A 26,253-nucleotide genomic window follows, 5' to 3' on the forward strand; every position below is an offset into this window, starting at 1 on the left:
GGGTAGTTGACTAGGTTTCCAGTACCAGGAATATTTCTTTTTCTTTCTTTCTTTCTTTCTTTCTTTCTTTCTTTCTTTCTTTCTTTCTTTCTTTCTTTCTTTCTTTCTTTCTTTCTTTCTTCCTTCCTTCCTTCCTTCCTTCCTTCCTTCCTTTCTTCCTCCCTCCCTCTTTCTTTCTTTCTTTCTTTCTTTCTTTCTTTCTTTCTTTCTTTCTTTCTTTCTTTCTTTCTTCCTTCCTTCCTTCCTTCCTTCCTTCCTTCCTTTCTTCCTTTCTTTCTTTCTTTCTTTCTTTCTTTCTAGATTTATTTATTTATTATGTATTCAGAAGAGGGCGCCAGATCTCATTACAGATGGTTGTGAGCCACCGTGTGGTTGCTGGGAATTGAACTCAGGACCTCTAGAAGAGCAGTCGGTGCTCTTAACCTCTGAGCCATCTCTCCAGCCCGGAATATTTCTTTCTTGTTGAGTGGCCTTTAAGTCCAATCAGAAAATGATTGGTTACATCCAAGGTATGTGTGCTGCTACTGCACACTTAGGATTACTGTGACATGCTTGTTGCTTTTGGAGTTTAAAGTCATCTTAGCTGGGTATGACTAACAGGGCTTATCTTCTTTGGAAACATACATGGTTCCTTCTGGTACCATAAAAGCTAGTCCTAAGGGAGGAGACTTTCAATTCAGGGCCAACTTCTCCTGTATCCACAGTACATGGGGACTTACATTATACCTCTGGCATTCAACCAAGAGGAACAGCAATAGCCTATAATGTTTTGGGAGTTTCTTGAATAACCTTGGCCAACAAATCAAAAGAAGGAATCTCTATAAGATAACTTATAGCTCTTGGATGACCATTGTTACCCTTATAATGAAAAGTCATTATAATGATGATAAATATTCTAGATTTTTTTATTAGTAGTAATCAAGGACACCATGCATGTGTCTCTTTCAGATATCAATGCTGAGTATGTATTGAGACACACACATTTTGCTCACAAATTTTATGGCATTTTATTTTTAAGCCTAGGGGATACTTCACAAACCTTTTCTATGGGGGACTTGGAAAGTCGTTTCCAGGGGCTGGAGGGAGAAAGCGCATCAAGCAGTGTTTTGCCATCTCTCTGTTAAAATCATTGTTCAATTTTACATTTCACTTAGCATTGAAACTTATCTTGGGGAAACTCATTGTATTATGGAAATGCTATTAAATAACAGAAAGCCATTTATTCTCATTAAATTGTTATAACTAGAATGATCTCAATATATTATTGAAAAGACATAAAATTATGGCCATATTATCTATAGTTATCTCATTAAAACAGGATCCAGTTATAACCTATAAAGGGTTGGGCAGACAATTTTTAAATAAAATCTATTTGCTACAAATAAATGACGTCTGAAAACATCAGACTGTAGACACTGGGGGAAGGTGCGTGCTACTGTGTACATCAGGACATTTTCCTAGCTGTAAGAGATGGCCAAAGGCATAAATGCAATCACCTTACTCCTGAATACTATAACCGAATTTCAGTTGGCAGTAATGAATTATAGAAAAGGGGCCCAACCTTTTAAATACAGCCTCAGTAATGATGGAAAATTTTGTACATTTCAAGAAAAATACAGTTAAAACTTCAAAGCTAGTAGATAAGACCATGTAACACCTCTGAATTTATTCTTTATTCAGTCTAAGAATAGGAGGACTAGAAAAAGGAAGAACATGTTATAATTACTTCTATACACTAAAGCATTTCTACATGTCATTCTGTTCTATATTGATACATAATGGTACCTACTCACAGATGCTAGTAACTTGTTATTTATTTTGTTATTATTATTAATTATTATTATCATTACTAATTCCAGATTTTAGAGGAAGCAATCATTTTAGAAAGGATGTCAGGCCCCTACCATCACAATAAGCAGAGAAAAGAAGTAATTTGAGATGTGGTGTCTGACACTGAATCACAGCTTAACAGGAAACCTTCAATCCTTCACATTTCTTAAGCACAAGAGCAGGTTAGGTACCTGTCTCCACCAAGCACACACCATCTTTTCCAGATCTTACAACCAAGGGAAGGGACATTCCCTCTGACTCTGTAGCAGTTATTCATTCACCTTTGCGAAAATTATCTACAAATGTTATTTCCCTAAGGATTCTTCCATCCCACCCTCTGAATCTATCCTGATGCTCTCTGCCTCTTTGGAAAAGCTCCAGGCCCACTCTCTCACATGGTCCACAGGTCATCCTTTGGCTGATGTCCCCACACTGCACTACACAGAACATGAAAATGTTTATCCAGACTTCACTCTATGAGCTAGTCACATGCTTGCTCACCCACAGTGCTGCTATTGCACAGGTAAGCCATTCACTCTGTATATTTGTAAAGAACCTCTGTACACTAGATTTGGAACTAGAGCGGTCAGAGGAAGAGACAGCCAATGGTCTGGGAAATGACAAAGACCATAAGCAGAAGTAAAAGATGAACAACTTGAGGATTCACGGATGGTGAAAATCATGGTTCATTGCAGTTAGAATACAGATTTTTCTTGTAAAAACAAATTTGGAGCCGGGCGGTGGTGGCGCACGCCTTTAATCCCAGCACTCGGGAGGCAGAGCCAGGCGGATCTCTGTGAGTTCGAGGCCAGCCTGGGCTACCAAGTGAGCTCCAGGAAAGGCGCAAAGCTACACAGAGAAACCCTGTCTCGAAAAAAAACCAAAAAAAAAAAAAAACAAATTTGGAATAATTAAAACACATTATAAACAATTATCATTATCAGGTATATGGATATAGGCTAAAATTTATTTGGAAGAATATCATATGCTGCATTATCTCATCAACTATTAAATAAGTAAATATTAATACATGTCATGAGTGATGAAGACACTGTTAGAGAGATGTTTTTTTTTTCTGTTGGAATTCTGAGGACTTAAGTGTATTCAAAGGCCTGAATATAGTACAGCCCAAACCTCTTGATTATATTTTCCCTTCTCCCCATAAAACTTCTGGTAAGATGTACATCAGGAAACCAATCAAGAATTATTTAAGAAAATAAGTGGGAGATCAATAAGTGAGCTACACAAAGAATTTATCTAGATTAATATGACTTCACATTAAGCCCCTGGAAAGTTCTTTTCAAGCAAACGGTTCTAGCTACTGTTTTGCTTTTTTCAGGATAATGGGGGTAATGTAGTCATGTGGTATAATCAGTTTAGTTTTCAAATTAATCAAAATGTAGATCTATTGTTTCTTTTTCACAGAGGAAAGAAACTCTTGGAATGTGAATTAAAGTGTGAGTAAATGTTATCAATAATTAACAAATTATAGTAATATATTCTAATATTGTAAATATGAGCAACTTTGTTACCATAATTTTTGAATACAGTGTTTTATCAAATACTTATAGGATCTTCATTATAATAAATTCAGGTAAAACTCTAGGGTAGCCAGGCAGTGGTGGCAAACACCTTTAATCCCAGCATTTGGGAAGCAGAGACAGGCGGCTCTCTATGATTTTGAGGCCAGCCTGGTCTACAGAGTGAGTTCTAGGATAGGCTCCAAAGTTACACAGAGAAACCCTGCCTCAAAAACAACAACAACAACAACAACAACAAAAAAACAACCAAACAACCAAACAAAAAAACTCCAGGGTAATACAGTGTTGCTGATTTTTAAATAAATTTTAGTTGTGTTCTAATTGTTGTATGATGATTACAAGTTGGAAAATCAAAGTACAATTCACTTTTGAGATAAAATCTGAAATAGGAAGTTATTAGCTATTTAATAATAACTTGGTTTTGGTATTTTGAGACTAAAGTACTAATGAAAAAACTAGCAGTTTAGAAAATTTTCAATATATTATTAAATTGTTTGATATATTAATGTATTAACTTTAAATATTTTTCTATTTTAGTGAGTTTATGTGAAGATGGTTTAAAATGTGTAAAAGGTAAAATTCCCACCAGCTTAATTAAAACTGAAGTCCATGTTAAATGTTTAAATAAAGGGATAATGGGATGCTAAGACAAGTAATTCATACATGGTATCACATTGATAACTTAGTAATAAGATGTTTTTATTAAAATATGCTTCAGTATTCCATGGATGGTTTAACCATTTTCATTAAATTGCACCTTTTTTTGCAAATATACAAGTCAAAGGATTTTATTCATAACATATAATACTCAATTATGATTCTGTCAAAATATTATGTAAATTCTGAATTATTTTCAACACATTTCACATTTGAAGATAAGCTGAATATAGATACATAAAGACTACATATTTTCTAGAAAGACATCAGTTGTACAAATGCCACATTACCCTGTGTGAAGATATTACTTTTGATTGTAATTTAACTAGAAGAAAATAAATGAATCCATGTTTAAAAAATACATTGCTTATGTTGTTTTCACTAGCTTACAATTAGAAGGTCAAAACATTTTAAAGCAGCAGTCAAGGATAAATGTAGAAAAAAGAACTGTGGGTGATAACAGAAGCAAACTCAATAAATCCTAGCCTGTGCCTCAACCTGCCACTGTTGCTCTTATCGAGTCTCAGTTGTGAGGTTGGTTTTAAAGTCTTAAATGGCTGTTCTCTCCACAACAGCACCTGACAGTACACTGTGCACACAAGTCAATGCAGTTTTAAACTGTTGGCTATAGTATTCACACAGAGTGCAAACCTAACTTTCTTAGACATGGCCATGATATTTAATCTCTTCTAAGACTGATTTGAAACCAATCAATGTCTTACAAATTCACTTTGAGGACAAAATGTGAGTTACCTGCTGATGTTAATAAGTTTTGTTAAGATATGAATTGATAAAAATCATATGTATGTTCTTGAAAACCTAATCAGCGATTATTACCAAAATCCAGTTAATACTCCAAGATGTGAAATGACAATGTAGAACAAAAGGAAACAGAAATTTAATAATCTACCAAACAGAAATGTGATAATTTAATAATAATCCAAGACAGTAAGTCCTTGGATTTCTTTTAAAATATTAGTATTAATTTCTATTTATTTCATTTTTGACACTAACTAGAGATTCAAATATTGCCCTTAGATTTTTAAAACAAGACCCTAAATGTTTGTGTGAGGTGGGAGAGTCCTCATAAGTTATACTCCCTGCCTCCATGTTGACTTTTGGTCAACATTAAATTTGATGTTTTGTCTTCTTATACAAATAATTCACAGAAGTGTGGAGGAAATGAGGGAGAAAGGGAGCATTTAAATTTTAACTGGAATAGAAGTAAAAAATATGTTTTCTTCTTATGGAAAGCAGCACCAATAATTATTCAATGAATTTGGAAATCAGCTCCAGCAGAGAAGTATATGAGATTCCTGCTGATAATGGTCATCTGAGAAATAATGATTTATTGCTGTTTGGTATATGCTTACTTATGTGAATACAATTTTCCACCACGGAATCAAAATAAAATAAGCGTTCCAACTGCTCTCGAGGTTTCTTCAAAGAGACGAGGAGAAACAAATTGGACATTAATGAGTGTGTTTAGCAAAGCCGATTCATTCCCTGACTGTGAAGAGTGCAACAAGCAGATGAAAAATCCACAGAGAAGCTACCTTAGCCAGCTTTTACACTCAGGGACGACGAAGCAGTGCTAAAAGCTGTGTCTCTGGAAATGGTAATTTCGAGAGACATTTGAAATCACGGCGTGCTTGTCACCGTCTCGTGCTGAAACACTCAGAAACTCGTCACTCGGGTTTAAATGCGAGCTCACGTCAATGGTAGAATATTTCTGTGAACATAAACCACTCAGCATGCTTTCTTAAACTGGGGGAAAAATCAGTGGTGGCCAGTGAATAGCTGAAGAAGGGAACGAATTTATTCCCAGTCCAGGTCCTCTTATATCATAATTTAACATCGATATACTTTCACTTCTTAGCCGTCAAATGCAGATTTCCACTAACAACTCCTCTTTACACTAAGCATTGAAATGAGCTTTTATGCAATGCAAACATATCCCAGAGTGATAATTTAAGTGTAACCTAGTAATGATTTTTACTATCAATATAACAGAAGTTAAGTAATTTTATTCTTACAATGTAGTCATGAAATTATTATTTTCAGGCCTTCTATCTGAACAAAAAATTGTCCTCCTAAAAATGGTAACTAGTAGGCAAGTAGAGTCAATCTTGTCCCATTTTAGCTGCGATAATCATACACAGGCACATAAGCAGTCCTGTGTAGGGACAGAGGTAGGTAGGAAAGTCCACATGCCCATTTCAAGAGGGAACAGCAGCCTCTCATGGGAAGAGGGAGCTCTGGCACCAGCAGCTGAAAACCTAAAGGAACTTCTATTTACAAAATTCCTCTCAACTTTGGCTTGTCAACATATCTTATTTCAGGCTGGGCGGTGGTGGCGCATGCCTTTAATCCTAGCACTCGGGAGGCAGAGGTAGGTGGATCTCTGGGAGTTCGAGGCCAGCCTTGTCTACAGAGTGAGATCCGGGACAGGCACCAAAGCTACACAGAGAGACCCTATTTTGAAAAACCAAAAAAATTTCATTCAAGTAATTTTCCTCCAGGCCTATGTAAGATTTTGAAGTGTTCCTCTCCTCAATTCACCCAACTCTTGGAATATGTTTTGATCTCAGGCTTGACACTCCAAGGGATTTTTTTTTTGTCCTTTGCCATTAAGTTAAATATGGGGGAACCATCCTGAACTAGTTCATAATTCTCTTCTAAAAATATCTTCATTTTTCACAGGCTGGTATTAAGCAATAAAATAAGGTGTATCATTTGCCTCTGAATGTAATGGCTCAGATAAAAAGAAATTAGTAATTGTCTTAATGATCTGCAATCTAAATGTTATGCCCTCTCTATGAAAATTTCACAGTAATATTATGGCTAGACTAACAATAAAGTTTCTTAGTTCATTTATTTTATATCTAAAGGTTTAACTGCATTTTTTTTTTTGTATGAAAGGTTAGGGTTGCAGATCGTCCAATTAAATAGAGGACAAAATACACGTAGTTATTTGGATATTGTTTCTGTGACAGGTATTCAAGTCTATATTCTGAATCATTAGAAATTCGAGAAACTTTCAGGTTCTGTGGAACAGTGGGCTTGAAGGCCACACAGAATATATACAATGGGGTGGATAACCTATTTCTATTTGCTATTACATAAACTCTAAATACTCTTCACTGAGTGACGCGGTAGCAGCTGCCTGCCCCTGAGATCGGGAGATGAAGCAAAGGGAGTTTGGATTAGCAATGGTGTCATTAGAACAAACTTTTTTGAGAACTGTCACATTCGCTTTTAACAGGTATGTTATTAATGGGGGCATGTCCATCTTTAACAACCCCTGAAGCCCAAATGTGCTGGGGGATGCTGTTTGCTTGTTTTGATTTTTGCTGTGAGGGCAGCCCCATGGGCCCACTTAATAGGCTGTACCACCTCACACTCTCCCTGGTTATTCTACTTGTGATGGCACCTCCAGCCGAGAAGAGCTAAAATTAACAGACAGTAAACTAGACCCCCTGCCATCTCCAGAGGTCCAAATGCCAGGAATCTCAGAGAAAATTGTCAAAAAAAAATTCAGATATGAGGGGAGAAGAGGAAAGCATAAAGTAATGAATGGTCTAGGTCAGGTAACCAAGGGGACATATAAAAAGACTTAAGTGAGTATTTCCCCCTGTTGAATGTGTACTATAAACAGAGAAATTTCAGCTAATTATTTATTTAATATCCACCCTGTGAGTTATGATGATGGCCGCAATAATGCCCATTTCATAGATAAGAAAACAGTGACTGTGGATGGCAATAAACAGCATCAATCAACATTCCATCTTGGCAGATTTCTATAAAACCTATTAAAATGTAAATTACACCTGACATTTTATTTGGCAACCTCTTTTAAAAATCCTTCCAAGGGTGTCTCCAAGACATGAAATAGAAGTTCCTTATACATCATGGCTTTTGACCATGTGGCCTGCATCCTGCATCACTCTCAGCTGCCCTCCTTGGGTACTATGGAGTGCCCTTTCAGATCTATCCCGTATCCATTCTTCTCAGGACACATGGCCATGATGTTCTTCTGAAGTGTTCACGGGGCTAATACCTTTTCAATATCTCTTATGATCTATCTTCAGAGAGAATTTTCTGGCCTTCTTTAAACCCTCTCCTCCTCTGCTCATGCATTATCTATTCCGCAGCCTTCCTCACTCATAATTTTTGTTTTGTTCTTTTTCAGGCCAGTTCCCTGATGCTAAAACCAAATTCTGCAAGCCTGGGGACTGCTTTCTTGGCAGGTATGTGTGCAGAACCATAGCGGGCTTGCCACACGGAGTAGGTGTCCAGTAAACAATCTGGGATGAATCTATTCAGCCCTCACAACAATCTTTGGAGTAACAGAGGAGGTGAGCTGACAAATGAATTCTCGACTACTCAAACCGTGGGGCTTGCCGCGTGGAGAAGAACAATTAAAACAAACCCAGAGGCAAAAATCATGACCACTTTTCTATACACTGACGATAGACCCTCATCCCTGCCAGAAGCTGTCTTAATGAGAGGCATTGATTTTGAAGGAGAAGATGGCTGATTGCAAAGCAGGTAGAACTATGAAAAAGCTTTAAAGGGTATTTATATCATAGGATTTCCATTCAAAAATTCCATTTATAGACTTGCCAGGCATGAGGGAAAAAAGTCTGTGTGTATTAAAATACTTCGTGAATGCAGAAAAGTGATGGGCCTAACGCTTTCAGAGCATAAGTAATGGAGAAGGATTTTATTCTCAACAGTGGGGGAATGCATTCTCAGTGAACTATGAGGGCCTTAGGGATCCCACTGAACAAAACATGAACACTATCTTGACTGAGTCCCTGACCACTATGGGGGAAAAGAATTATCCTTCCTGTGCAGCGAGACCAGCTTTGACTGCACAATTATTCAAGGTGGATATCATTTATAAAGAAAACTAAGGACAAAGAAAATGTTCCCCCTCCCAACTGTTCATTGTTTTATACTAAAACAAGGCTATTCCAATTTGAGATATGGCCAACTATATCCTTCAAGCCCTCCACATGACACACTGGAAAAGTCACCGAGAAAAAATTCATCATTTTTCTTTTTTGGAAAAAAATGTTTGAAACTTCAAATTCTTTTTTTCCAACTGCAAAACTTATTTGAACTGGTTAAGTGTGTGTATGTGTATGTGCGTGTGCGTGTGTGCGTGCGTGCGTGTGTGTGTGTGTGTGTGTGTGTGTGTGTGTGTGTGTGATGGGAAAAAGAAAGTGAAGTAAAACTCACATCTATCTAAATAAGCATTAGATAATAAAAGTGGAGTCTCATTATTAACACTTTTGAAGACCAAAATGCTATTTTGTACATGAAGAGCAACAAAATTATCTAAGAAAGTTTGTAAAACCAAAAATGTTATGGACAATGTTCTGCTTCAGACTGTTTATAGCGCACACTGACTGATGGATATACTTAAGCTTTACTATGTTAGAAGATTCTGGGAAATGTTGCTAATAACTATTTCAGCAAAGTCATAATACCAAGAGAAGGTAGTTCAAGATAAATCACAGTCAATTGGGAACACCCTTATCTTATATTCCTATGCCATTTTGTCCTTTGAAAGAGAAGAGTATTTACTTAGAAAGGCAATATTAAGAGTCTTGCAAAAGTTAATGGCAATAAAAGAATACCAAAGACAAAAATCGTAAGGTGATGAACAAGAGCAGAACATCACAGGGACACGCTGAAAACAGTACTGGACTGTTGGCTCTCTCCTCCTTCCTTTCTTCTTTCTCTGATTCTCTTTAGTCTTTTTCTCTCATAAGTTCCTTTCTTCTTCTCTTTCCACCTTTTCTCCTTCTACATGTCTATTTTCCAATTCTCTCCTCTCTGTCTTTCTTCAAGTGGTATTCATTAATTTTTTTAAAAAAATAAAAATTGAACAGATGAAGACATTTTGATTGAATGATAGCCCCCTCTCCCTTAAGTCTCTCCTAGTGTTCTGCCTGGGAAACCACATCCCAAACACATCTGTCCTTGTGAAATTTAGCACAGGATCTTGAAAGGACAAGTTCTTCATGTGACATATTCATAGTGAAAATCATCTTTGAGATGATCAATTATGTGTCTAAATAAATGCACAGCATATATTTTTCAAAATTCCCCTTGCTGCCAACTCTCCATTTTTTTGACATTTTGTGAAAATCTCTAAACAAAACAAAACAAAACAAAACAAAAAAAACATGTAGGAATGACAAACAGAAAGTTCCAAACGTAGTGACAATTAACTATATCTTGAGAGAGATGGCAAGGCAGTGGAGTTGAATATTATAGTATCCAAACAAAAATTGGAACCAAATTTTATTGAGCCTTGGAAAGCAATAGTTAAATAAAAGCATTAGCAATAAGTCTTGATACTTTTAAATAAAATCTTGGCCAGACTGATTTTAAAATAATATTAGGAATAAAAGTACACGTATTTGAATTGATGATGTTGCATTTATTAGGCATGTTTAATGTTAGGATTCAAGAAAAAATGTATTTTGAAAACATATTTTAAATGTGACTCACTGAAAACTCCAGAGCAATCAGCTGCATCACTTTTCTCTCAGACTCACTTCTAGGCTCAGAAATCAGGGAGATCCTTAGTTCAGGACTTTATCGGAAACCCATTCCATTTCTATTCACAATAGAGTGAGTGGAGAAAGCAAATGGTAAATCTGGCATCACCCAGGCATACCTTTAAAGGGTTAAGGTGCTGGGGAAAGGGAAAGTGGCTGGCTCACCTCACTGTTACTGAAGGGTCTTCGTACTCTCCACATTATGATGGAAGCAGCTGTGTGAGGATGCTTCTTTAGTGCATGACAGGGTTCGCAAGAGTCACACATCTTTCCTAAGTGTAACGGTGGTGATGGAAACAATACTACTTGTGATGATAAAGACAAATAGTTCATTAGGTGTCAGGCACTATGCTCTGTCCTGAAAAGGGACTAACTTGTTCATCTTCACAGAAGCCTATATGAAAAAGGCATTGCCATCAACATTATCACTACCACTGTTAATCATTATCAACATAACCATCTCTATCTCTGTAACAAACATCAGTCGCCGTCATCATGATGTGACCATTACTACCAGAACTGTTTAGGAGTTAAAGAAAATGAGCTTAATTTTTCCAAGTTCATATAGTTACTAAGCTTCCAAACCAGAACAAATAGGAAATAACAGTGTACCTTGTACTTTCTTTATTTCTGCACAAAATGTGCAAATTCCCAAATAAGGTTACAACAATCAAAGGGGTGGGAGAATATATATCAAGCATCAAAAGCTAGATGTGACAGAGACCATCATACTGAAACTGAAGGATTATTAGAATAGTGCCTTTACAGGCAGCACTCAGGGAGCTGTATTTGTTCAACACCACTAACCGAAATTTAATGAGCAAGGCTGTCCTAGGGCCTATTATCTCTACCATTTACAGATGAAGGTCAAGAGTCAAGACACTTGTTAATCTCAGAACCCATGCTCATAGCAGCATCCCTTTCTGCTTCTCCAAAGCATAGCTCACAGATTTCTTTTAGCTTATTGGGTTATTGCCTGGCTTGTTTTATCAGTCAACAGAATTACAGTTTTACTCTGCCCTCATCTGTCTTGGGAGGAGCTAAGTGCTGTTTGGAAAGAACTCACAGACGCTCGCAACTCTTGTATTTACATTTTCAACACTTAGAAATAAATTTCTAAAACTGCAGTGCAGGTACTTCAGCCAAACGTATAAAGCTGTCTGTCTATATTCTGCTTGGACATTAACACCAGATTGTACTGTGCAAAACCATGGGATAACTATATTTTACTGGTAAATATTTATGGCATTTCTTATATACTTATAATAAAACAGCTTAATCCATCATTTCAAATAGATAGGCACACGTGATTTTTTGTGGATTATGATATGTCTTTTATGAACCATTATAACTCTCAGAGCTGAGAGTATGAGGCCAAAAAACTCCTAAAGTGGCAAGAATATTTTCAATACTTATGGAATAATTTGATGGCAAATGCAAAAATCTCCACACCGAAGCTGAACAAATTTTTTAACATAAACTATCCATCTCGTATAATGAAAACATGACTTTCACAAAACAAAACAAGGGGTAATTTCACATTTCTGGGGGGAATATTAAAAGCTTTTGCAAGATGTCTACTTTAATTATACTGAAAAGTGAAGCCGTCTTCAGGGATTGCTCTCGTATAGTTACTATCTGGGTAAAATTCTGATCACGGTAATTAAAAATAAAAGCAACTACAGAAAAATTATCGTTTCTCTAAATATCAGGTATCATTTTGTACATTGTGATATAAGATGTAGGTAAGAGCAGAATAACTTAAGGAGAGCCCCAGGGGGTCTACAACATAACACTGAGCAATGGGAACATCAGCAGGAAGATCAGGAGAGTCCTTATGTCCACATGTGTAATTCGGGTGGGAGAACAAAGGAAGGAAGATGTTCAACTGTTGAAAATGTTCTGGAGTTGATGCAGACAGGAACTCATTCATTCAATCTGGGCACATGGTACAGTTGTATGGACTTTGAAGGAAGCAAAGAATGGACTGGGTCAATACATTCAAGAGTTTACGAATGGAAAAATTAAGCAACACAGGAAATTAGTGGATATGCTGGCCACAAACAACATATTTCTATAGGGAGATATGTTAAAGGAACATCTACAGTTATGTAATCCTAATCATACAAAGTTGTGTGTGGTGGTACTGGGGTTGGTAACTACAGCCTTGTGTATGCTTGGCAACCACTTGACTTTTGACCTATATCCCCAGGCCATGAAGCCTTTGTATTTAACAGCTTTAATTAAGACAGAATAATTTATAACAAACATAGGTACAAGCCACTTGAGTACTGGCTGGGCAGTGTTGGTGTTCATGGTGGTAGATGGTTGTCAGTGGAAGAAACACAAGGAGAATGAATGCCCTATATGAAAGTCACAAAACACTTACCTATGAATTACAGAACGCTTACAGTTAAACTTCATGTACGGCAGAAAATGAATGAAAATGATCTCAGGATGGCTAACATAAAATACAACACATCTTAGAGACAGCTGCGTTTCGATCTGCCCACATGACAGTGAAAACAAGCCCCAGCCATCCTTTTCTAGGGAGTGATTCTGTGGCCAAGGAGAAGCATATACTCAAAGACAGTTATTAAAAGAAATATTACAAATTTATTTTGCAATATTTCAAGGAGACATTTTTTAACTCTGGGCACATCAATCCTTCAGTGTCTCCATCCATAATTTGCATAAACACTGTAATTGACAGCTTGTTAACAGTTCATTAAGAACACTAAAACCTTGTGATAAACAACAGCCTGCCAACAGCACACTGGACGGAAGATCTAGCCATGCATTCTATCCACCTTAGAAATCAACCCACTTTACCAACAGTCATTCCAAAAGGCGGCTTTGCTAATCGATATGTTCACACACAAGCACTCAAACATGGCACTGGAAAGCACTTATTAAGTCCTGATTAGCAGTTAATTTGTGTCTCTCAGCTGACTAACTTCTATGAGTAAATGCAGCCACAACCCCTATTTTAAAAATGTTAGAATAATTTTGTTCCAGTAACTGCAAAGATCAGGAAGAGCGCTAACTCATAAAAAGAAACAGAAAGAGTGAAAAAAAAAAAGCCAGGTTCTAACAATCTGTAGGTCCTTGTTGCAAGTGGGGGTAGGGGGAGGGAAGGAGGGAAGGAGGGAAGGAGGAAAAGAAGATACAAGCATCTAGTTTCATGCATGGCGCCTTCTTCTTAACGGTCTGAAATGGAATATTTTCGTGATTGCAGTTTGAAACATTGCAGGAGCAAAGACGAAGAGTCACAACATAGAGAAATCCATTCGTGGTCCCCTGGCAAGATGCACTATAAAACTACTAGATGCTGTCTCTCCCCATTTTTGGGTGAAAGCCTGATTATAAACTCCTTTCAGTTGAACAGTTCTTTCTGGACTCCCTGCCGAGTGGGGTGTTTACATTTGAAAGCAGAAAGGTCTCTATTTCCCTACCTACAGGGTGTGATCCCTGCTGAAAGGGTATCCCGATTCATAGGGATATGTGTGGGCTTGTCCAGGAATTTACATTCTGATTTTAGATCATTCACTTTACAGCAGTCTGAACATAGCCAGCATCCCAGTAACTCGGGCTGTCTTTTTACAGAGAAGGGAAAAGTGAAATCACCTAGGAGTCTTTCCAATCACAGCATCAGGACATGTAATGTCAGCAGCCAGCAGAAGGCAGGAGAATCGGAGATGCAAGATCTATCTCAGCTTTATACGGAGTTTTGCATCCAGCTTGGGCTATCTTAGACCTTCTCTCAGAACAAAACCAAAAATATTTAAAAAACACCCCAATAGGGTCAGAGGTGTGACCTGATGAATTATTTCTCCAAATATTTTTGAAATACACCAAGAATTGAAAACCTCTTGAAACATTAGGTATAGGCTATTTTACCTGTTATATCCACATGCTAAGATCCCTAAAGACTCACAGCTTAACACAGAAGTGTGGATTTGCTTGTATAAATACAATGTCTTGTGATGCTGATTGGAGAAAATGGGACTTTTTTTTTAAATGCTGACCTGCATTTTGGAAACCTCTAAAATATTTTTGAGCATTGTAAAATAGTTATCTATAAATGTATTGATTTTTAAGTAGAGTTCGGTGTACATCCAACTAAAAGAGAATGTTCTTCTCTGTTCTTTTTGCCCAGCTGCCACCATGACAACAAAAAAAAATGTCCATCGATGATATTTATCTATGTATTTGAATATACTTCTATTCCAATTATACCTGTCAATTCCATGAAATGTTACTTGTATGCATATTTTCAGGACTGACCATTTGGCAATGAACAGACAAACTGTTTGCTCTTCCCTGAGGAGGATTTGGAGGGAAGACAGGGAAGGAACCAATGTTGCATTAAAATACAAACTCAGAAATAAGAGGCATTCACACATGCATGTATCTAATTAAATGAAATATTTTCATCTTGGAAGTTTTAGTTGCATGGCAGAAAAGTGTGTGTGTGTGTGTGTGTGTGTGTGTGTGTGTGTGTGTGTGTGTGTATACATGTGGAGGCCAAAAGTTATTATAATGCATATTCCTCAATCACACTCCACTTAACTAATATTCAACAGAGTCTCTCACTGAACTTGAAACTCATGGGTTTAGCTAGATTGGCTACCATCAAGTTCCATAAATCCGGCTTTCTGTCTCCTTGGTGATGGCTACAGACTCCTGTACCTTGGCCAGATTTTCACATGAGTGCTAGGATTCTGACATCAGGACCTTACACATGTGTGTCAACCCCTTTTAGACTGAGTGCTTTCTTCAGCCTTCAGAGTGTTTACTTTGGTTTGAACTTGGAATGGGAAATTTGATCCTTAGAAATTCCCTCTTATGACTTGTAATTCCCCTCCTTGGATTTTTCTCAGTCTTAGAATATTAATAATTTTATTCTTCTCTCATTCAAGACCACAAACGGAAGAGTAAATTCAAGATTCTTTCTGTCTCTGGAGCGTGTGCGTGTTTTCAGTTGCTGCTCAATAGTTATGACCAAAGTACAAAATGTTACTGACGGCCACCTCCCTTTCAGTCACGCTGAGCTTGGCTCTTCAGAAACCTAAATGAAATGTGAAGTAATGCTCATAAAATGTTATCTTTAAAGGTTTTCTGTCAGCAAGGTATTTACACCTTTTGTATATGGATAGTTCATATAAAGATATGTTATTTTTATAATTTTAAAATACAAACATGTATATAATTTTAATCATGGGTATATTAACAGGTTATCTACAGCATTCAGATGACAGTTTTTTTAAGCCTTTTACTCAATAATGTTTAAAAATAATTTAAATAATGTTTAAAAGTAATAATTGCTCTAAGGTAGTTTAATATGGCCAAAGCAAAGTGCATCTGGCAATGATCCCATTCATGCTTGATTGTAAAAGGGAAGTCTGTGACTTCTCCACTCTGCCCTGTCCTCACCCCTACCTTCCAGCCTCATTGCCAAGCCCCAGTCTCACTCCTGTCCCACCACCCCCGTCTGCACCCCATCCCACAGGTGCCTTTGCCAATTTTGATTTCCTCATTCTCAAACTTTCAAAGTAGAGGAAAACAAAGTATTAAGTATGAACTTTTTCCTTCTAGAAAATATAGGAGGCCTTGCCCCTAGCTGAAGAGCTACTGGCAGTGGGTAGCTAGCTGTTCCTGGAGGGGATCATTCTTTGGAGGTGTGGTCACTAGTAGGTTGCCCACGCTCCAGGGGTTGGCCTCATCCTCATGTACATATGGACAGCGCAAAATTAAACTTAGCAGGTTTTTTTTTCCCCTAAAAGGACATGAAGTTTGGAGAGGGGACATATGGGGAAAGATCCAGGAAAAGTTAGAGGAGGGGGCATGATTGCATGACATTATGTATAAGTATGATATTCTCAAAAACTTAAAAAGAAAAATATGTGTATTCTAAAGTGCTATTAAAATGGAAAAGAAGTATTAAAACATTCTTGGAATACTTTGTGGAACAAACTGTTTATCCAGTATTATCTACATGGTGGTTTAAAAGCAGTCAGAACTCCATGTCTTCTAATTGGTCATGCTTCTGCATCATGCATGCCTTGATCATTGTTCTGAAGACAGCCAGATGGCCAGGAGTTTGTTTGTTAACACTTTAATATTCTTAGGTCATATAAGCTAAGTTCATATAGCTTTCCAGAAACATACAAAACTAATACAACAACTAAGCCATCCATACCAAGCAGCATAGTTGGTATATTGGATGTTGATAGGTTGTCAGTTACAATGACGGCAAAATACTGCATTGCAGAATGCATAATATTTTGATTCTATTTATTTCTGCAAAGTAGTTAATTTGATTGGGGTCTTAGTGAAGAAGCATGAGTGCAAGCATAAGTATTAAGTGATACATTATTCAATGCAAATTAATGCAGTAAAAATGAATATATAAATGCCAAGCAAATGGGAGGGTCAGTCTCTGAATGTACACAAAGGAAGACAAGGGAGGTGAATTACCAGAAAAATTAATACTGATTTAGTCCACACCTGGGTAACAACAACATGGCCACGTCCAGTGAGTGCCAATGCTACATGGCGCTTGATGGCTTCCTTGTGGAGTCATATGGGGGACTCTCTGGCTGCTGGCTCTCCTTCATATTGGTGGGCAAGTTTTTTCACACTTATGATTCATCAGCTATGAAAAGGGAATCATGCTGTGTATGCCACATGAATTAGGGTAGATAATGTATGAAAACCACTTAGCACAGTGCTTGGCACAGCATTTAATACATGACAATTATAACCAGCTAATCCCATGTGCCAGGGAAGAATAACAGAGAGGAGAGAGAAACAGCACATACGCTTTGTAGGCTGAAATATGAATAAGCAAAAGGCCCCATGCCATGGGGAGGCAACAGGAACAGATATAATCAAATTTTAAAATATCTGCCTGGCAGCTTGGTATATATAGGCTCATCGGCATGGAGCTAGATGTGGCACGTAATGGATTAGAGGAGGGCATATCACTCCGGGAGCAGCAGGATGAAAGGAGATGGGGATGGAGGCTGTGGCAATGGAAGGAGGTCTGATCTAAGGGACTGCTGGGAAAGAGGCAGCAGGTGTTGGTGATAAATTGGATGTGGAGGATGAAGGAGGAAAGTAAAAAATAACTCCAGGATGGGAGCTTTGGGGAGGTGGAGAACAGCAGAGATGGTGATGGGAAGGTGGGAAGGATGGCTGTGCCATGTGGAGTGCCCACCCGTGGGGGAACCTATGATGTGCTACCAACATTACGATTCTGAGTAGTCTGGGTTGGAAGCAAAGGGAAGCGGCTAAGACAGAAAGTTAGGTTGAACCCAAAAGTTCCCCATCGGTTCAGCGTTAGACCTTCGATGCTGTCTTACGAATTGACAAAAACAGTGACTAACAAACACTAGACAAAGGGAAACTCAAACCAAAACAACTGCTTTGGGACCAGGCAACAGATCCTGATTGAAATAAAGAGGGGTTGGCTATGCACAGCATGTTTTTTTATAAGTGGCTAAGAGAAAAAGAAGTTTCCTACGTGATTCTGCTTCAGAGCTATGCTGCACCCATGTTCCTCACGCTTATGACTCTGACTGCAGCCCAGCCATCATAAAAAAGCAAATGAGGAACAGAAAGGAGTGCTTCTCCTACAGTGGTTGTACTGGGGTGACTTCACGGGTATACATGTTTTGGTAATTTTGCAATAAATTTGGTTTAATGCGGCATTATGCCAGGATTTGTATTGCCAGCCACTGTCATCACGAGCCTTTTAGAGGCATCTGACAGTCTATTTATCTTGCAAATAGTTGCAATGCAAAGAAAAAAAAAAAGATTGTTACATTTTGTGTTGCTTAAAAACTACTGGTAATTAGGAGGCCCACGTGTACCTAAATCAAAACAACCCAAGCAATGCTTTCAGGATTGCTGTAACGCAATCCATAGATGAGAATTTACAGTGTTCTCTAACCAGAGAAACCGTGATACCGATTGCATTAACTTTTATCTTACCCAAAGCACAATTATCATCTGCAACAATAACAACATGGGGCTATCACATAAACCTATATAAAAGAATTGGCAATGCTACAATAATGACGTCCGTGCTATTTGGATTATTCCTTGAAAATTATCCAAATGCCAGTGGCTATGAAGAAGGACTTTTGATTCCCTTTTGAATTTCTACTGCCTACCACCCCACCCCATTCCACCACACACACATACACACTCCTATACACATATCCCTCAAACTATGTCAAAAGCAGGAACAAATTTCCTAACCCAAACTGAAAAGTCCTTGGCTCTCCAAATGACTATAAATTGCATGGCTAAGTGCATATGGCCCCAGGGCTGTCACAATTACTTCTCCTGACAATTCATCATAGCATACTAATTCTATAATATCATTACCGCGTCTCTTCTCACTGTACTGATCCAGCCAGTTAATTTAATCAACTAATAATAGATTCAGAAATGGATGCAAGGGGCCCTAGCACTTCAAATTACATTACTAGAGATATACCGGTGGTGGAGAGAATACATTCCTTGCTAGTCCAGCCTACCTCCACCAGCTACTTTTGCAAGGAAAATGGGAGTCATTACCACTGCACATTGTAACAGAAACATTATAGCCGAGGAATTTTCTTTCAAATTCAATATCTTTTTATTTGTTTAAAAATGTATTAATCTGTAGTATCAATAGGGGAAGAGTCCAATTCTCTCTATATACAGGGGTCTTTGTGTATATTAATAGGACATGAAACTCATAAGATTTCCTAAGAGTAGCAGAAAACCCAGAGTTTTATGGTGAGGTGCGAAGTGGTCCAGTCAAAGTGAACAATTAATTGTATTAAATTTTAATCTGTTCTGAAAATATCAATGATAATTAGAAAACATTATTCTTTAACATCACAGTCCATCTTGCATGCCACAAGGAGAAAGAAGTTAATTTATTATGAAGAAAAAATAGCCCCCACACAAAATATACCCCCCCCCAAAGACCCAATCAGGTAAAATAAATTCTACAAATAGATTTAGGTCACTTGCTTAACTGTAGTGTTAAAAGTTTAGTATTTTTTTAACGTTCCATTTACTTATTAAATACTTATTTAATTTCATGTTTTGGTATTTCTAGAGAGATTTACTCATCTATCCTGGAGTTGTAACAGAGTCAGAAAGAGAAGCTATGTGTAATGGGTCTAGCAGCTGACTTCCAACATATATTGTTTGTTAAACTAACAGGTGGATTCATTTTTGCTTCTCCTGGGGGTCTTGGCAACCTACTTCACCTGCATACAATCACACACACCCAGAACCCTGCAGTTACTGCCCATCTGATGTTAAGTTAAACTAGAACAAGGTCCACTTAGTAAAGCATTAACTGATATTTTACTCAGCTGGTGTTTTCCATGTACATTTCTAAAATCTGAATACCCAGTCCTTTCTGGCATCCTAAAACTTACTCTCCCACAAAAGCCATGGTCTCAGCCTGGCATGAGAAACCTGTAACTAGCAGTAAGTGCCAAAAACCACATTGGCATGGGTTAAATTATTGAACCTATTAGTTTGCATTTCATCACACTTGAACATTTTATAAAGAGACCTCAGAGCAAAATCTGTATTTTTATCATCCACTGCAATTCACCTTTGTTGTTATCTTTATCCACCCAGACATAACAATTAGATATGTGACTCCTAGAAGTGGGAAGCACTCTGCCCAGCTAGCAAGGGCCCCTGCCCTCTCATAAATCACCATGTATCACTGACTGTTACCTAGCATTTTTTTTTATATAAGATAGAACCAACTTTATCCATTTTAAGCCTTCAGTTCCTAGACACCTGTGGCTATGAGAGTCTCCAAATTCTGCTTAAGTCAGTAGAATATTTTTTAAGCAAAAATTCTTTAAATACAGGACATTTACATAGCATGTTTACCATGAGATTGAGTTTTTAAAGATGCTGTTAGAGAGTCTGATTAATAAATTTATAATATTGCATCATGTACTTAAAGATTGTGACTTTAAAACTATGTGTGGCCCCATTTTTATCAGAATTTCACAGTAATGTGTATTTTCACAAAAGTCGGTACCTACCTGGTATGAATCTCTTCTCTGGTTAAAAAAAAAAAAGTGAGAAAACTCTCATCATGATAATGTTTCTGTTAGTTATTTCGAGACTCAAGTATAAATTCAGTAAAATGTCCATGCAATGTCACCCTTTGCTAAATGTGATTCAAACCGTGTTTACTTAGCCTAAATGTAAGGCATCTCCATGAGCACTGTAATATAACAAAACAAATAATTTTCCTCCCATCAATATACAACAGCTTTGTTCATCACTGAGAAACGTTGGGTGGTAAAGTATTGAGTGCTATGCATTTTATGCCTAAATCAATGTAGTGTCTTGCAGTTATACCACCTAATGTGTTTTTAAGTCATCCGCTACAGAGATCAATGTGATTCTTATTTGATATTCAGTGTTAAGTTAAGCCTCATAAATTTAGAATTGCACTCTGTTATTTTGATGGTTATATATTAACCACGTACTGAAAGTTTTATGATTTTAGACTCAGCCTGGCTGTAAATCATACTGGTTCCATACATGAGGCATAGGGTCTGGCTTGATTTTTTATTGCCCTGCTCAGAAAGAAACGGATGGATGGATGGATGGGTGGACGGATGTGTGAGGGAGGTAAACGTATAGTGTGTTTGGATAAATACTTCGAGTATATGAGCAGTGATAGCATGCCTCAGAAAATTCAAATTAGACAACGCTTGGAAGACAGCTTTGTAGGCTCTAGTAATAATGCAACAGCAATGTGTCAAATTGACAATCTTTTACATTAGTACCCTCGGGCATGGACCTTGATCTTGACCTCACCAGAGTTCATCTGTGTATACTTTCTGGCCAGTAAATCTGACAAACATGCCTCTACCTGGGTGAAAAGGTGTGTGTGTGTGTGTGTGTGTGTGTGTGTGTGTGTTGATATCAGTATTCAATCTGAGATGTATACTATTTTTCAAGACAAAAAGGAAACAAGGATGCATACTAACACAATTCCTTTCAGGATAAATTGGGATGTGATGCTGGAACATACTGAGGCTCACATAGCACCATATATAAGAATTGTTTGATGATTATTGCAGATAGACCAGAAAACCAAAACCAGTGAACCAACCAAACAAACAAATGAAACCAGCAGAGTGAAGGCTTTTGAAAATAATGGCCCCAATTAGATGCAATAAAACACACCTTCCCTCTAAGAGGCATCCCTTGGCTAAATGTCAGGTAGGAGGCCAGGAGAAATTTCTAACCCTCAGCTCCACTAGAAGGGAAAGGTTAGCAAGATCTCAAACAGTCTTGAGCCCTGAGATTCCAAATTAGTCCCTGTACTAAATATATATTTTTAAATCATAACTGAAGTCGCATTTTATGACATATTTTCAGATTTGGCACTCATCTCTCAAAAGTTAAATATGCAACATCTTAAAGTATGACTAAGCTGACAGACATGACAATATTTCAAAGGGAGTTCTGCGAGGCTGGGCCAAAATTTTGATCAGTTTTGATTGAGCAGCCTCTAGCCGTAAGTCAATAGTTACTGTTTGGTTTTTCTGTTCTTTCCTTCTCCTAATTATTAAGAAGCACAAACCGCCTAACCTTTCTATTTTCTCTGGTATATTATTTACCATCATTATTGATTCATGGAGGTATAGCTTAAAACCAGTCCACATTTTCTTTCACCGCTTTTAATTCATGAACAGGAAACTTCATGACCAAATGTAAATAAATAAAATTATCCCATACATAAGCTTATGCAGTAGTAAATCTGTAGAACTCAGCTTTTGTCACAGAAAGATATTCTGTGACGAGTTTCATAGGTATGTCTTCTAAAACATCCCAGAAAAAATGTTTTTAAAGTTTGTATTTGATTTGCAAGATTTGTAATACACTAATCCATGGCCCATATATTAGTAGTACACACTCCAAGGTGTCTCACCTGCTTTGCTGGCTGATGTGGGAAGCACACCCTACTTACTGATTTCTAAGCCTCTGGTATGGAACATGGGAATGTAATCCAACTGTGCCTTCTCCATCCTGCCTTCCATTCATCCTCCTTGACAGTGGTACCAGGGCTGTGAAGACTGTACTTCAAGAAACATTGCTAAAATCACTTCTCAGCCACTCCCTCTTGCTCTGCTGCTCTGAGTCTGTTTTGTAGGAAAGGGTTTGGTTCAGGTTTGGGGGCTTTGAGGACTCTAAAGACTCTCCTTCCCCAGACTCAGAGAAAGTCGTCTAAGAGCTAAGTGAAATTTCAATATAACTTCCAGGTGAACCCTCCAATTATCTACACTCAATGTGGCAACTGGAGATTTCACTACCAACCGGGCATTAGAAAGCATTTCCATGGGCAACCGAGACAGTGTCTCCTATGACAGCACTCCCATGTAAGCAGTAAATGTTTTCCTGGTATTTACACTTTTGTCTTGTATTCCTTCTACACACACACACACACACACACACACACACACACACACACACACTCACTCACTCACTTTGATCAGCAGTTCAGTCAAAACAGATGTATGACAGGTGAACATAATATTGTGAGAATGTAAATGCTATAAACAGAGTATCTAGCAACTGAAAGATAGGAATCTGAACTCCTGATTATTTCAGGTGTACTCTGTGCATGGGGGATTCTTCTGGGTGAAATTGCTAGAGCATTAATAACAAGCTTGACACTGCTATATAGAATTCTACTTTTTTTTTTTTTAAAGAATATCGTATAACTCAGATTTCTTCAAGTCTCCAGGGATCCGGTAGTAGTATTTAAGCAGTTGTTCAGTTACTTCTCATTTTCAACAGGCCCTTAAACTCAGACACAATGAGGAAGCAAACATTGTATTTTGAAATCTGATAATTTAGACCATGCTGTTGAACTCACTCTGATAATAATGGTCCACATCTTTCAGTTAAGGTCTCAATGTGCCCAACTAAGGTGATACAATTTAATTATTCAAATGCAAGTCAACTGTTGTGATTTAAAAAAAAATGCTGTAGTTTTGATTACCTAGTTCATCATGCTCTTCTACCTTCTCCTAATGTTTAAGTGACTGTCCTGTGCCTCCCAAATAAGCAAATCCTCAAACTCAGTTTGGAGTGTGCCTACATTTAAACATAAAACCCATGTTCTTTTTCAGAGATTTTGCACTATTCCAGAGTCTTTCAAAGGACTACAATCATTTAGAAACAAAACAAAATGAAACATCCAACCAACTTTGAGCTTTATCTTCTGGATCATTTTTCTGGATTGAGTTCATAGGTTGCATCTCCACTACATTATATACATAGGAAACTTCTAGATGAATTTTATATTGAACATCCTTTGCAATACTAGATTCAATGTACTGAAATATGCCTTATATATAAAAAAGTTTAAAGTAGACTCTCTAAAATATATAATTAAAAAGTAGCACCCAGAAACACTGTACATTTCTGTCAGTCTCATGGTCAATCTCTAACTTAAATAAGTAAAAATGATTGGAAAGTTGCCTTGCTCTGAGGAATACTTTCTGGAATAATTTTAGATCTGCTTTATGTACACCAAGGAGGCTGTCAGTTTATCTGATCTTCAAACACTGTATGAACTCTGGGGACAATCTCTGGTAAATCAGAGGCTGTTTGCTTCAATATATTTAATGTTTCTTTTTTTAATCTGAATGCTGAATTCTCTGTCTGAATTTATCCCTTGTTTGGAATCTGTATTAATTTTCATAAATGAGTCGCCAAGAATGCAGATATGGTAAAGGCATTGCAGAGCAGCAGTTTGTGTCTATACCACATCACAGAATAATGCAATTCATTGAGCATATGGCTTTATTAGGCTTAAATAGCTCTTCTCCAAGATGATTCTGAGCACCATATTTTGAAAGATAAGGTAGTGGGTTGTTGTTTTTGGATATTTGCCTTCATAAAGATAGGCCATCTGTCTCAACAAGTGAAAAGATTTGAATGCTTTGATTGCTATTTTCCTAATCAAGATAAATCCTAATGTATCTTAACATGCTGATTAACTCGATCTGACATTCTATCTTGGAGAGGTTTACTGATATCATCACTGTCAGAATTGCATGCTGTCCACAAATATCCCTGCACAGTCTCGGGTGAACACACAAGACTTCTATTTTCCAAAGCTAGAGAGAAAATCATAAAAAAAAACCCATAGAGATAATACAATGAGAAAACAGAACTTATCCTTTTTTTTTGTCTGAGTAAGGAAATTAATATTAATTATAAAATTCTGCCACCCCATTTTGTATTGATATTTTCCTTATGGTATAATTATTCCCACCTAAGGTTTTTCAAAACTGTAAGAAAATTTTACCATGCAATACCCACAATCATTTTTAAGAATCCATTTAAGTAATACTAATATGGTTGGTATCTTCCCATTACCAATGTGCTGAACAATTTTTAAAAAGCTCATGAAAACACACTAAAAATTGCTTGAGTACATCTGATGTAACCAAAAATTATATTTTAATTATTTAATAAATCAGAAACCTAGAACAATGTGCAGTATCTTCTGTACTCTCATTATGTATGCATGCCATTGTCAATGTTTCTGAGCACACACTTCCAGCCTGCCTTCTGTTTAAGTTTATCTTTTTCTCAAAAGCATAATTGGTTCTATAATGTGTAGACCAAGCTTTAGACTGCTTATTAACTGAACAATAGATGAATACGTACTTCTCTATATTATTAAAATTTCACAGTTCCTTTAACAATTGTCCCTTTTGGATACCCAAGTTTCTTGAAGTGTTGGATAACTTTTTTGGTAAGTTTATTTATTCTGTTTGGACTAGACATTTACATCATACTTTCTTGATAGTTATGAGAGACCACAAGCTCCCATATTGTGTTCCCATAAGTCCCCTCTTACCATACATGTTTTTTTACTCATTGTAATAGAATAAATCATTGTTTGAAACACATTGGCTTTGTTTCTCCTTCTGGTTGCCTGAGTCTTTTCAAAAGGATTGAAAATCTGAATTTCTATGCAGTTAAACCCGAATTTGTTTTGTGAATAGTTTGAGCTAGGAGACATTTCCCAAATAACCATGCTAAGATGTCTTTCAGGTCTTCCTCAAGAAAGTTACTCCAATATTTTATGTGACAGTGTATGCTATTAAATGATTGCACATATGTTTGTATTTTCTAAGTTGTATATAAGTGTTCACTGGCTTTGGAGGGAAAATACACAGAAAACATACTGGTCTAAAATGCTATTTCTTGGCTGGTACCTGGTCCAAAAGTAAGTACTTTAGCACATCTCTAACACACTCAATAAGCTTGCTATTATTAACTAAAGACTGCATTTCAAGTACATTATGGCATCACTCGAAGTAATAGCAACTGAAATGTACCTACTTAATGGAATCGATCTTTCATAAAGCCTGCAGTAAAGTATTATCAGAAGTCACTTATTGAACTTTATTTCTCAATGATATAATAAAAAGTAGCATGTCAGGAATAAAAATGTCATTTGTCATCTGAATCTCTGGCACCTCAGAAATGGTATCAAGAAGCAGGGGTGGACACTCCTTGAACACCACAATGAGAGTAAGGATTAGCCATTTCCTCAAGCCTCATGCCGG

The 26,253-nt window shown here is 37.2% G+C and overlaps 1 protein-coding gene across 6 annotated transcripts in view; it reads right to left on the reverse strand.

Annotated features, from left to right (window-relative positions):
* The window catches only part of Tenm2 (teneurin transmembrane protein 2), a 1,247,217-nt gene that overhangs the window by 816,357 nt on the left and 404,607 nt on the right, over window positions 1–26,253 (reverse strand). The gene's annotated exons all lie outside the window — the stretch shown is intronic.

This window comes from Peromyscus maniculatus, chromosome 8, assembly GCF_049852395.1.
Source record: "Peromyscus maniculatus bairdii isolate BWxNUB_F1_BW_parent chromosome 8, HU_Pman_BW_mat_3.1, whole genome shotgun sequence".
In the NCBI taxonomy this organism is placed as follows: Eukaryota; Metazoa; Chordata; class Mammalia; order Rodentia; family Cricetidae; genus Peromyscus; species Peromyscus maniculatus.